Source organism: Macrobrachium nipponense, chromosome 7, assembly GCF_015104395.2.
Source record: "Macrobrachium nipponense isolate FS-2020 chromosome 7, ASM1510439v2, whole genome shotgun sequence".
NCBI classification, from domain to species: Eukaryota; Metazoa; Arthropoda; class Malacostraca; order Decapoda; family Palaemonidae; genus Macrobrachium; species Macrobrachium nipponense.
This window is the reverse complement of record NC_061109.1, coordinates 82,430,968-82,445,809: the sequence shown is the minus strand read 5'-3', so window position 1 is coordinate 82,445,809 and position 14,842 is coordinate 82,430,968. Positions and strand designations below refer to the sequence as shown.

The 14,842-nt window shown below is 35.7% G+C and overlaps 1 protein-coding gene across 18 annotated transcripts in view; it reads right to left on the bottom strand.

The window, feature by feature from the left end:
* The window catches only part of LOC135217044 (CUGBP Elav-like family member 2), a 354,797-nt gene that overhangs the window by 99,059 nt on the left and 240,896 nt on the right, over positions 1–14,842 (bottom strand). The gene's annotated exons all lie outside the window — the stretch shown is intronic.

Genomic DNA, 14,842 nt, shown 5'->3' with positions numbered 1-14,842 from the left:
ATGAAAAAGTTAAGAAAATATGTAAGTTACTTGTTCATCTGGTTCCTTCTGACGTATATGATTAAATACTCTAGCATTTCCTTACCAAAACAATCCTAATAGTTATAATTACCGCTCGCAATGAATTAATTCTTACACTTAATGGACAATATTTCCTGGCTAATAAAACAGTGTTTATATATTAATTTATATTCTATATATATATATATATATATATATATATATTATTTATATATATGTATATATATATTATATTGTTATATGTATATGTATATATGTATATGATATATATATAATATATAATATTATATGTATATGTATATGTATATATGTATATGTATAATATTTATAATATAAATAAATAAATAAATTATTAGGTAAAAGCTTTATTGTATATTATATATATATATATATATAATATATATATATATATACACACACAACCAGTGTTAAAATTTCATCTTCAATCCTCGTACCTGATTGTATAAATATACTTACCAATTCATAATTCTGCCTGACGGTCGTCTCCCTTACCATCATAACAAAAGAAAAAACAAAATTGAAATAAAAATAAAAGAAACATAACTGACTTCAAGGGGCCCTTTAAGGATTGAAGCATACATGACCCATCCACCACAATAACTCCCAATCGAACGTTCCTTTGTAATTGGACTCCTGGTGCCAATACAGACAAGGGAGTGTGCCAACTCGGGGGAAGCCAAACCCCCATACATACATCTCTCTCTCTCTCTCTCTCTCTCTCTCTCTCTCTTCTCTCTCTCTCTCTCTCTCTCTCTCTCTCTCTCTCTTTCGGTTTATCTGTCCTTGCCGGAAAAGTTTTTGTCCCACAGTACCGCTCTAAAGTTGCTATTCATAAGACTCTTAAAAGATATGTTTGCACAAAATGCTGAAGGTCAAACATTTATCATCAAGCGTAAAAGCACAGAAAAAAAGAGGAGTAGGAAATAACTTAGATAACAGCTTGATGAAAGCAAGACATTCACAACTGCTTATTAATCAATAACTTACCTTGTAAAAAAAAGGTAATCTTGGGCAAATCAAGACGTAACAAAACATTACGCAAGAATGCTAATGCAATTAGGCTAAACGAGGGCAATTCGAGAGGGACAAGACGGCATGTCCTGATTGCGTGCGTGTGTATATATTCATTTATAATATATATATATATATATAATATCTATAGATATATATATATATATAGTCAGGAGGAAAATGCTTGTCGAGAGAGAGAGAGAGAGAGAGAGACGAGAAAAAAGAAGAAGAAAGGAATGATGTAATAGAGAGATAGAGAGAGAGAGGAGAGAGGAGAGAGAGAGAGAGAGAGAGAGAGAGGACCAAATACAAAAATATACACATCGTTTCCCCTATCTCCAAAACCTCCCCGGGAAAAAAAAGGATACCGTTAAATTAAGTTCCTTTATATTTTCCTTCAAATGGTTCTCCCCAAAAATATCCCTGGGTCTTTTCGCATCTAACTATTATCATCATTATTCGTTCTCGAGATTCACTCTTTTGATCCAGTAACTCGATTTCCCCTTCTTCTTTTTATTCTATTTTTATTTTATTTTTTTTTCAAGACTTTCCAAAATCATTTCTTCATTTTCATGACATTACCGTTTTGTTATTCCAGGATTTCCCTCTCATTTCCTCTTCTCCAAACGACTTTTGGTGTTAATAATGTTCGGGAGTGAGTATCTGCAACATTCCACAGCTAGGTAAATATATATATCAACTGAAGATGTGATAAAAATGATTTTATTCAGCTGGAGATGTGATAAAATTACTTTTATATCAACAGAACATGTTATAAAATGATTTTATGTCAACAGAAGATGTGATAAAATCATTTTATACCAACTGAAGATGATAAAATTATTTTATATCAACTGAAGATGTGATAAAATTACTTTATATCAACTGAAGATGTTATAACATGATTTTATATCAACAGAAGATGTGATAAAATAATTTTAAATCAACTGAAGATGTGATAAAATGATTTTATATCAACTGAAGATGTGATATAATTATTTTGTATCAACTGAAGATGTAATAAAATTATTTTGTATCAACTGAAGATGCGATAAAATGATTTTATATCAACTGCAGATGTGATAAAATTATTTTATATCCACTGAAGATGTGATAAAATTATTATATATCAACTGGAGATGTGATAAAATTACTTTATATCAACTGAAGATGTGATAAAACTATTTTATATCAACTGAAGATGTGATAAAAGGATTTTATATCAACTAAAGATAATAAAATGATTTTAAATCCACTCAAGATGCAATAAAATTATTTTATATCAACTGCAGATGTGATACAATTATTTTATATCAACTGAAGATGAAATAAAATTATTTTATATCAACTGAAGATGTGATAAAATTACTTGTATCAACCGAAAATGTGATAGAATTATTTTATATCAACTGAAGGTGTGATAAAAAATATTTTATATTAACTGAAGACGTGATAAAATAATTTTATATCAACTAAAGATGTGATAAAATTATCTAAGTGTCAACTTTTATTTCAGAATGCATTAGAAATGTCAGGAAAGCATAATTATTATCATTATTCCTATTGCCATAATCATCACTGTTATCATCTCTCTACGTTCGGTGACTTTTAACTCGCACATTCTAATCTCTTTCTTTTCTGCGTCTCCCTCTCTCCCTTTCGCCAGTCAACATTTATTTGGCTATTTTTTCTTCTTGCAATGAATTACTTCCAAAATAATTTTCTTGGAATCTGTACAACTATATTTGCATTTGTTTCTGCGAAAACCAATATGGCGAATACCACCTCCCTCTCTCTCTCTCTCTCTCTCTCTCTCTCTCTCTGTGTGTGTGTGAGTGTGTGTGTGTGTCTCGGGAAGGTGGAAAAACAGAAGGGAAAAATAATTAGAAAGCTTTTTCCTATAATGGTGAAGAGGATGAGGAAAACGCCAAGAAATAAGAGATGACAGAGTCAGCGGGGGAGTTGGGGGCACGAGAGAGAGAGAGAGAGAGAGTTTCTCTCGTTAATCAAAGATATCACACCGGAGATTTTTCAGGCTCCTACCCCCGCCTTCTTGCTGCAGACCATCCCCCGACACCACACCCTATCCCTTCTCTCTCTCTCTCTCTCTCTCTCTCTCTCTCTCTCTCTCTCTCTCTCTCTCTCAACAACCCCAACACCCCGCAAAAGGAGGGTTCCATCTCACGGGAAGACATTTTTATTTTCCGCTTGTCAACAGGAGGACGCCTTCCATTACCAGATCCTATCCGAGCAGCGTTTGATCCTCATTCATTCATACTAATACGCATTTTCTCTCATTCATACTAATACGCATTTTTTTTTTAGAAACATCACTTGGAAGATCTTCAGGATTCGCTTTTCCATATCAGACAAAAAGACATGTATACGTTTTTCCTATTGCTCGAGTCCTTGTTTTTTTTCGCAAAGGGCTTGCTTCAGCAACAACAAAAAGACTATCCCCCAAATTCATCCTCTTGAACGCCGAATCAAAAATCAAAATGGCGCAAGACATTTTTGTATAAATAATATATATATGAATATATATATATATATATATATATATAAATATATATATATATATATATAAATGCAAATGAATATTTTTTGTACCATTTTGTATCAGACCTAGGTCTCTGCCACATCCTTTCTGTAACGAGGTCTTATGCAGTCTAAAGAATTTCGAGTTCTTTGTTTGACATATTTACTCCCTTAGCTTAATTTTATATCAACCTGCGTTAATGAGAATACGGTCTATATATATTTTATTACCTTGTTACAATTTCAGTTCTAAATTTTTTTTTTCTCCTTCTCCCATGTGCTTTCACTCAGACCCAAAGTTGGTAGTAAATTTCATTAGCTTAGGAAATCTTAGCGCTACTGCTTACCTCCCATACCTAGGAATTAAATTTTAAGACGTTAAATATCAATTCCGGCGAGTTAGACCATTTGTAAGTTATTTTCTCAAGCTTCGCAATAACGATGTTCTTCGGCCAATGAGATGTATTTTTCCAGCCAGGGGTTCCTTTACGAAGTACTTCGTTGTTTTATGACAAGGTCATTCTTAGGTAGCATAAAGCAGCTGATACTCAATTAAATGCCTTGTATGTGAAAGTCTAAATTTAACAAAGCGTGATCTGACCTCCAGCTTATTTGGGATGCATGCAAGGTTTTCCCCTCACTCATAAGTTGTAAACATATTCCTTACTTTTAACTTAAAATATGCTCAGATCTACAGTAAAACATAGCCTTGTTTCGCCAACGAAAATTAAAATAAATATATTTAGTAGAAATAATTTTCTGTACTGCTTAACATACACAATATTTATTTTTTTACATTTTCGTTATAATAAATAAATCATATATATCCTATCCTAAAATTCCTGTATTTATAACTGAACACAAAACACCTTTTTCAGACCTTTCCCATCCCTTCCCCAACAAAAACAACAACAATGTAGTTTGTAGGCTTACTCACTGAGTAAGCATATATTCACGTATATATATATATATATATATATATATATAATATATATAAACATATAAACGAAATTACTGACGAAAAATGACTAAATGTATTGCGTTTCTTTACCCTAGAGCAGTTTTCCTTTTAGTCTCTGTATCTGTACACCAAAACAAAATACCTTTTCCCCCGTCCTTGATAAGATGGAATGGAAACAGGGGGCGGGAGCCCCTAACAGTAAAAAAAAATAAGGGGACAGGGGAGAGAGATAACAGGGGAAAAGGTGTGTATACCATGGAGGGGAGTTGGGGGGGGGGGGGGTGGGGGGGGGGGGGGGGGGGGGGGGGAACATTTTTGGCTTAGGCTGGTGGAGAATTATCTAGTGCACCGTATTTGACGCACTCGATACCAGCTAATGGACCTGATAGTCTCGGGGGCGACGGACGGACGGACTGACGTACACAAGTGCCAAGGGGGAGGGAAGGGAATAGGAGAGTGACAGAGTGGCTGAGTAAGCAAGGAGAACGACAGTGACTGAGGGTCTTGCGGCCTTGAGGGGAAAAAAGATCACACAGACGTAAACACGGCAAGAACATACGTACAGTATCACCAAGACTCTTGGATGAATTAGCCCAAGAAAGAGAGAGAAATTTAAGATGTAACTGTTAAGACTTATCCAATCGAAAACAGTTATAAGGCACTATTCCTGAGAACCAGAAATGAATATAACAGACGAAATAATGGAGTCCCTTTGATGAACCGGACGACGGCAGATAGCTTGACACACAAAAGTAAACCAGGAGTATGAGGATACAGAGGACGATTATATGATGGACAGAATTCGATGGGGGTAAGAAAGAAAAGATACGCTTTCATATTTATGCAAGCATTACAATAAGTATAGAGTAATGCTACGGAGCACAGCATATTGGGAAGGTAGTTGGGTGTAACTGCTATACAATAACATGTCCCCCGGATGAGAGAGAGAGAGAGAGAGAGAGAGAGAGAGAGAGAGAGAGAGAGAGAGAGAGAGAGAGAGGAGAGCATAATGTCGAATGGAAATAAGAAACAGTACTACAAACAAAATACTTCATACAAAAAATCTCACATAAGGATCTTAACCAGAACCAGACATATATAAAAAACAAATCTCTCTCTCTCTCTCTCTCTCTCTCTCTCTCTCCTCTCTCTCTCTCTCTCTCTCTCTCTCTCATCTCATATTATATATATATATATATATATATATATATATATATATATATATATATATATTATAGATATAATATATATATATATATACGTATAGTATATGGCGGGAAATCAAATTACAGTGTCAGGTAGCTGCAAAACCCAGAGGTACTTGGATTTAAAAAAAAAAAAAAAAAAAAAAAAAAACTGAGAGGGGAGGCTGGGGAGATAAGGGGAGATTTGTGGAAGATAAAGCACGGGAATGTCACAGAGGCCCTTGGCCCCACACGGCATTAGAGTCAATGAAAATATATAATATATATTATTATATATATATATATATAGATATATTTACGTAGGATAATATATGCAATAGAATATTATATAATATTATACTGTATACTAACTAGGTTAATAATTAAATATAACTATATATATATTATATATATAGATGTATATAATATATTAATATATATATACTATATATATTGTAATATATTTATACTATATATAATATTATATATTATATATATTATAATATATATACTGTATATAATATATAATATAATATATATAAAATATATATATATATATATATATATATATATAATATATATAGTATATATTGCTAACATGGATGAAATTTCTCATAACTTCAAAAGTGGGAGATATCTGATATTGTCAACGCAACATATCCGTCGAGAACCGTTAGCTAACACGACCAAAAGACGCACAACTTCAATACATATCCATAACGAACCATACTTGTGTGGGATATAGCAAGTAAAACATGATTTCAACCTGTAAGCCAAATTAAGAACTTTGCGGGACATTTCAAAAAGGATTCCACAGTTAGTTAACGATAGTTGAATGGTTTACGTATACGAGATCTTCACTACCCCAATACAAGTGATTTGAAGACAGCTTCTCTAGACTAGGTGGTCAAAAGTTCGAATCCCGGCTCGGCCAACGCGGAATCAGAGGAATTTATTTCTGGTGATAAAAATTCAATTCTCGATAGAGTGGTTCGGATCCCACAATAATCTGTAGGTCTCGTTGCTAGGTGACCAATTGGTTCCTAGCCACGTAAAAATATCTAATCCTTTGGGCCAGCCCTAGGAGAGCTGTTAATCAGCTCAGTGGTCTGGTAAAACTAAGATACACTTAACTTTCTCTAGAATAACTCCTGAACTGGTACACAATTGCTAAGATCAGTTAAGAAAAAACACAAAGAGGGAAATGTCATCAATACGAAATACACGAGGAACCACTATTCGGATTACTGAAGAAGTAAATCTTCAATCTTACCCATATATTGCATTCCCTTGAAATCGGTAGACACTAGCCTATCCAATTAGTGAATAAAACCAACATTGCTAAAATTCGCTAAAATTGAAACACCAACGACACAGCGAACATGTGACACATTTCAGTGCTATACATACGTGCACGCACGCATATATCCGCGTCCTTAAACACACGTACATAACAAGACATATGCGTGTCCGTAAACTAAGTACAGGAGCGAGGATAAATAACTCAATGAACACTCTTGTGATTGAACTACACACGCAAATTCTTCCTACGAGTATTTCTCAATCCCAGAAATTCTGAATTTTCAGAAGAGCCGCACTTCATAAGAAAATTCTTAATACATTTTCGGCGGAGAGCAAAAAAAAATAAAAATAAAAAATGTGTGTGAATATATATGAATTAGGTGATTAACTTGCCTGATCGAATTTACTGGCGACTAAACAGCTTAGTACACAGATGAAAACATATGTTGATAGGTGAATAGTGTGAAATTAGAAACAGAATAGTATGATAACAGCAGGGATCAAGGATCTGTTACGAAGCAGTTATGTTAAAATAAAGTAAATAGCTGTAAATGATTTGGTGCAAAACTGGATGTAAAAATAAGAGTGTTTGCGGTATCCACAGCAGTTGAATGATTTTGTGGATAGCATGTTGAAATGACTCGGATCAAGAGAAGCAGAAAAACTTACGGAAAAAAAAAAAACTTTCCATAAGCATAGAACGTTATAAGCCAATGCTCGCAAGACTGAGAGCGAATGTAAGCCAACAAGATGAAGTGGAACTATAAATATTATAGTATTGATGGTAGACGAATGACAGCGATCTGAGCTTTGAGACGGGCGTATAACATCTCCACCACCAAGAGCCGTCTCGACCCTCTTATATTATCATTTCTGGAGGTATGGGTACACGAGTGCGAGAGTGCAAGTCTCTCTCTCTCTCTCTCTCTCTCTCTCTCTCTCTCTCTCTCTCTTGATTTTATATATATATATATATATATATATATATATATATATATATATATATGTCACATTACCGTGATACATATACATACACCGAGCTACAAATGTCCTTTAATATCTAATATGCTCTACTCGGAATTAATATATTTGCATATATGTTAACCGAAGGGGAATTTTTTTTAGTCGATAAGAAATTTGTCGGCTCTTATCGACTAAATAAATTCCCCTCCGGTTAACATATATGAAAATATATTAATTCCGAGGTAGAACGAATTAGATATTAAAGGGCATTAGTAGCTCGAGACACACATATATAATATAATATAGTGAATGCAACAATGAGTAACCTGAAAACAAAAATTCCATCCACTGTATAAGAAAACGTAGTGTTACTGTTTGAGAGAGGAGGAGAGAGAGAGAGAGAGAGAGAGAGAGAGAGAGAGAAACGCATAATGAAAATAACGCCCACTCTCCAAGATAAAACCAGAGGCCGAACCCAAACAACTGGTGCTTCAAACAAAGGTCTCTTAATAGCAGATAAAAGATCCACTATGACGTCAGAAATGTGGGAAAAGGTATGGAGGGAGGAGGGAGGGAGGGAGGGAGGGAGGAGGGAAGTCGGTCCCTTCAAATAAGAATAAATGTCGAGAATAAACGCCATCAGCCGAAAAACACACAGGAGCTGACACCAAAACAAACAGCGGAAACCATTTCAAACAATGCTTTCATCACACTTATTTGCCAAGGCTATTCTTAATCTGCTTAAGTTCGTTCTCTCTCTCTCTCTCTCTCTTCTCTCTCTATGTAAAAATATTCGAAAATAAAAACATCTCAAGCAAAACAACCCCTGTCAAGACTTTGGAGTTGGGGATGTATGAATATTACAAACGGACATCTTGGAGACAGAATCTTTATCTATTACGTTTGAAACTCTCAGCCACAGCCCGGTGGTGGCCTGTGTCGCTGGCACCTATAGCGGTGCCAGACGCGTGATCATGGCTAACTTTAACCTTGAATCAAAATAAAAACTACTGGGGCTAGATGGCTGCAATTTGCTATGTTTGATGACTGGTGAGTGGATGATCAACATACTAATTTGCAGCCCTCTAGCTTCGCTAGGTTTCAAGATCTGAGGGCGGACAGAAAAAGTGTGGACGGACAGACAAATAACCATTTCAATATATATATATATATATATATATATATATATATATATATATATATAAACACACACACACACACACACACATATATATATATATATATATATATATAATATACATACACAACACACACATATATATGTATATATATATATATATATATATAGTATATATATATATATATATTATTCCAGAGCTAAAAACCCCGAAGTCAAAGTTAATGAAAAGTGATGGATGGGGCAAAGGTTAGGGCAATTCATTACTTCTGCACTTCTATGATCTTATTTTTTTTGCAATACAATTTTAGATTTTTTTTTATAAAAGATTCACAAACCCCATTTCAGCACCAGATCTTCCATAATCCTCACATGAATAACACAGATTAGCCGATAAGTACAGAAAAATTACAGCGATATTACAAAGGACGCCAGATTTCACTATACATTTGTTAATGTTAGTATTTTCCGTGCTAATATTCCCTAGTGGAATTTTAGTCCGGCCTCAACATCTGCATCAACTACATCTTCCATACTTCCCGCATAACTAACATATCCCAGGTGACAGCTCGTGTCATCAGTTACCCCACAATGCTACTTACGTCGCAAGTGACTTCACTAGACTTCATTCGGGCGTCTACTCAACAATCCTTATTGGTTTCATAAATTAACCACGATCATTTTACTCCTTTCTCTCTCTCTCTCTCTCTCTCTCTCTCTCTCTCTCTCTCACACACACACACACTGGGAACTGGGGCAACCCGAACGAGCTGTAAGGTCTGTAAGGTTTCTCTCTCTCTCTCTCTCTCTCTCTCTCTCTCTCTCTCTGAAATGCAAGGTTATATGCGTGCAAGTAGAAAATACAAAGGAATGATCTGTCCGTACGAGATGATTAGCTTGACTGATGTATATCCTAAGTAAAGGCAAGGCAATCTTAATACTTACTACACTGGAATGCAAGTCCATATTTTGTTTGTTTGTATGGAACCCGTGCTTATTCAGCAACAGGACCAACGGCTTTACGTGATTTCCGAACCACGTCGAGAGTGAACTTCTATCACCATAAATACACATAACTCACCCCTCAATGGAATGCCCGAGAATCGAACTCGCTGCCACTGAGGTGGCAGGCAAAGACCATACCAACCACGCCACTGGGGCACTTGCAAGTCCATATGATTAGTCAATTCCCTAAAACAAATGGTTGGCAATACATGGAACAATTCATAAATAAGCTAATAGCATAAACTAGGCTCTAACGAGCTGATTAAGGCTCTTGAAAGGTAATGGAAAAAAAAAAAAAAAAAAAAAAAAAAAAAAAAAAAAAAAAAAAAAAAAAAAAAAAAAAAAAAAAAAAAAAAAAAAAAAAAAAAAAAAAAAAAAAAAAAGGGGGGGGAAAGTAAATGCACGGCAATTAGCTTTGATGAGTGATAAACAACCACAAGTACCTATATAGTACGTCGTTTGCGAGATACTGACCTTATCTAATATAAAAGTTTAGCAAGGCACTAAGGGGTCCCATTAACATGGCCCCACAAGCCGCACCTCTTTGAGGTCACAACATCAAGGGCTTTAAGCGTCACCTCTTCAGCGGTGGAAGAATAAACAGTTCTGAAGAGTGAATTAACGACGGCCCTTTTTTTTTTTTAATCAAGGAATCGCTAACCGCAAACAAGACAATGATGCATAACCGTCGGCAAAATGAGTTAATGAAAGAAAGGCACAATTCTGCATTAATCAAGTTGCAAGACGTCTAAAGCCTCACTTCAGAGAGAGAGAGAGAGAGAGGACAGAGAGAGAGAGAGAGAGAGAGAGAGAGAGAGAGAGAGAGAGAGAGAGAGAGAGAGAGATGGATGGATGCAGTAATGAGTCTTTTATATGGCTCGGGGGACAAGACAAAGAAGATTGAACTGAGGACGCAGAATGTCTTCCTTTAAATTGGGAAAGAAGAGGAGAGATGATGTGAAGTATCGTTCTCAAGGTTATATAACGTGCATGACTCATAACTTTTTATTAAAAATATACTCAAATGATGAGTCATTCATGAAACTCTTAATGAATGACCTGAGTCATCCTGACAGACAACCAACTGGCTGCATGAGGAAAACGTAAAATGCCGCAAAATACCGAAACAAGGAGACAGTTCAAAGACAAAACCTTCTACAATATAACGGTATCGTAGTATCGAAAGAGGGAAATGGCGTGGAACGCGAAATAAGCAGAGAGAGCCAGCCAGCCAGACAGACAGACATACAGAAAGAACCAACTTTAATTACAGCACGTTCTTCTCTTCCGAATCTCGCCAACCTCCTCCTTTGGAAGACGAGAATGAGACCCCAGTGGTCGCTGTGTGTGTGTGTGTGTGTCTCTCTCTCTCTTTTTGTATGAGTGCGTCTGTCTCCGTCTCTATACCGTGAAGAGACGAAATGGTCCCTCACAGCATTATGTTTATTTCTGTCTGTAGATTTCCGCCCCTGTTCTACATGTAAGGTCACCTTGAAAATGCTTTCACCTCCCGCGATTGCATTTTCCTCTCTAGCATTCTCCTGCTTGCACCACAACCAATGCAAGCACTCACGTCTCGTCTAGTCTTACTTCCTGAAACTCTTTGGTCACTATTTCATATACACAAGTATTTACAGAGTGTGCGTTGGTTTGTACAATAATCCCATTATATATATATATATATATATATATATATATATATAGTATATGTATGTTATATGTATAGATAGATAGATAGATAGATAGATAGAATACCGACTGCCAAAACATTTAATTATCCTTCTACAAAATTCGACACCCCAGATGATAACTAAAATTTACTGAATATGACGAGATCGGGTATTCTGTCACTGTCTGATCGAGTTAAGATTAAACCAGTCAGGAAACAGGCTTTATAGCATCTAAATAATTCTCTCTATATCGCGATCAATGACATTTATCATTCATTTTGTAAATACTGGTTATTTACTCATTCGTAAATTGCGTATATCCCGACCTTCTACTTTATTCATAATGTAAAGTGTTCGTAGACATACAGTTGCTATTGCAAATTCTATTCGCATGTCATTTTAGGCCCTATTTAATTCATAAAATGTACAATTCATTGTTAGGTATTTAATCTAGTCATAATTGTTGTAAACAAACACAAGCTTCAATGCCAAATCTATCCCAGGATTTTGTATTTTACAGAACGTTAACACACTGACAGGTAAAAGTAATCAGCCCCTTCCTCCTTAATTATTATAATCTCGAAGATCAAGTTATTCAGCCCCAAAAATGAAATGAAGCCTTTTAAGAGATAATTCAATGACAATAACATATATGAATTTCCTTTGCAAACAACAAAATACGTCAATGCCTAGATATTCCTCTATAAAACAAACTGCGTTCTGAGTGGTTACTACTCATAATCATTCTAAGTTCTTACATAAACACAGAAATGAATAATAATAATAATAATAATAATAATAATAATAATAATAATAATAATAATAATAATAATAATTAATAATAATAATAATGGAAAAGTAAATCCACAATAGTATGTCTGTTTGATTTTTCTATCTAAAATATTAAGCTTTATATTTTAAATAAGAAAATTAAACAGACATACTATTGTGATTTACTTTTCCATTTTATTGACTCGTGTGATTATGAGTTCTCTTTTAATAATAATAATAATAATAATAATAATAATTAATAATAATAGTTATTATTATTATATTATTATTATTATATACTTCCTACTTTCTAACCATATCAAAAGCACTGACAATAGGAATAAAAGTTGAATAATAATCAGTAAAGCTGGATAAAACCAACACAGCAGCTGTACAGAGCTTTCACTAAAAGCAAGAGCAACTCGAGACGTCACCAATCATACAACAGGACTGATACGCGTCACCAAAGAGCAATGTTTCCGGCCAATAGACGTCAGATCAGTCGCTGCCTTTGGAGAATAGACGCTGCTCACGTCATATAAACCTTAAGATATTATTAAGACGGTGCGCCCACGACGCTGGGCCAATCAACGCTAAGGGATTTGTTTGTTTGTATGGCGTTTTTACGTTGCATGGAACCCGTGGTCATTCAGCAACGGGACCAACGGCTTTACGTGACTTCCGAACCACGTCAAGAGTGAACTTCTATCACCAGAAATACACATCTCTAACTCCTCAATGGAATGCCCGAGAATCGAACTCGCGGCCACCGAGGTGGGAGGTCAAGACCATACCTATCACGCCACTGAGGCGCCAAGGGGGACCCTTTACGGTTACGTTAGGTTGCTATGACATCCGCATGCACGTTACTTGCAATTTTCATGTCTGTGTACATCAGTTTAAGAAGGGAAATAAAGTAGATTACATCGCTTCAAAAAGGCAAATACAGTACATATAAACTACGACAACAATAACAATTACTGACACTACCATTTCTATAGTAGATTCACATCTCCGGTGAATTTGATGTCTAGGCCCGTCCCTTACGACGCTCCTGACTGGCTGTTGATAAAGCCAATCGGAGGGCTGGAAACTCTCAGTCTCCCTCTCGAGAGTTCACATAGGTAGGATGTAAGTCCACCTTTCCTGAGGGATACGACTTTCAAACGTATACCTCAGGAGAGGTGGAACAATACATCCTGCCCATGTGAACTCTCGAGAGAGACTGAGAGTTTCCGGACGTGTGATTTGCTTATCAACAGCCAATCAGGAGCGTCGTTAGGGACGGGCCTAGACATCAGATGCACGGTTGATGTGAATCTACTATAGTACTTTTATATACAGTAAGTTTCACAAATAATGAGTCACTCTGATCACCGGGGAACTAAAAAAACAGCCAACAAAAGAGCTATCGAATGACATTCTTTCCCGTTAAGTTGACCCTCGGACGGAAACCATGTCCAAAATACAGAGCTTTTTCTTTTTGCTCCCTTAAAGATGGACCGATCATTAAACTCTCTCTCTCTCTCTCTCTCTCTCTCTCTCTCTCCAGAACAACAATTAACGTCGTTTTTAGAACGTTTCAGGACACACGAAAACTTGCAATATGAGAGGGGTTAATTACCATGTGTATGTCACAACAGCCTACCATCGACGACATCTTCATACGTATACTTTTCAAGAATGCAAATCATAGTGCACAGCAAGTTAATCGCCAAACTCTCTCTTCTCTCTCTCTCTCTCTCTCTCTCTCTCTCTCTCTATATATATATATATATATATATATATATATATATATATACACTCACACGTATATATCTAAAAAATTCAGTTCCCCTGATGGTGTGTGTGTGTGTGTGTACGACAGCTCTTTCCAGTGAAATTCATTAACATTTTCTACGTCATCAGTAAAAAGAAAGCTTTGCTAAATCCCCTTCCCTAAGGTTGACGAAGTAGCTCAAATTGTACCATGGGAGGAGGGCATGTTGTAGTATACATATAACACATCCGTGATGCCGTAATGTATTTCACCTAATTTATACTGTGAAATAGTTAACACTATAACTTGTCGGGGGAGGGCAAAATTCCTATTTAGAATCTGTATCGGCTATGTCTCCGTCTGTCTGTCTATATGTCATTCTGTCTATTTTTTTTCTCTCTCTTTTTTTTCCATCAGCATACTGCCCCCCTCCCCTCCCCGCACAACAATCGTCTACCAACTACATACTTAATTTACTACGTAATTCAACACACAGGG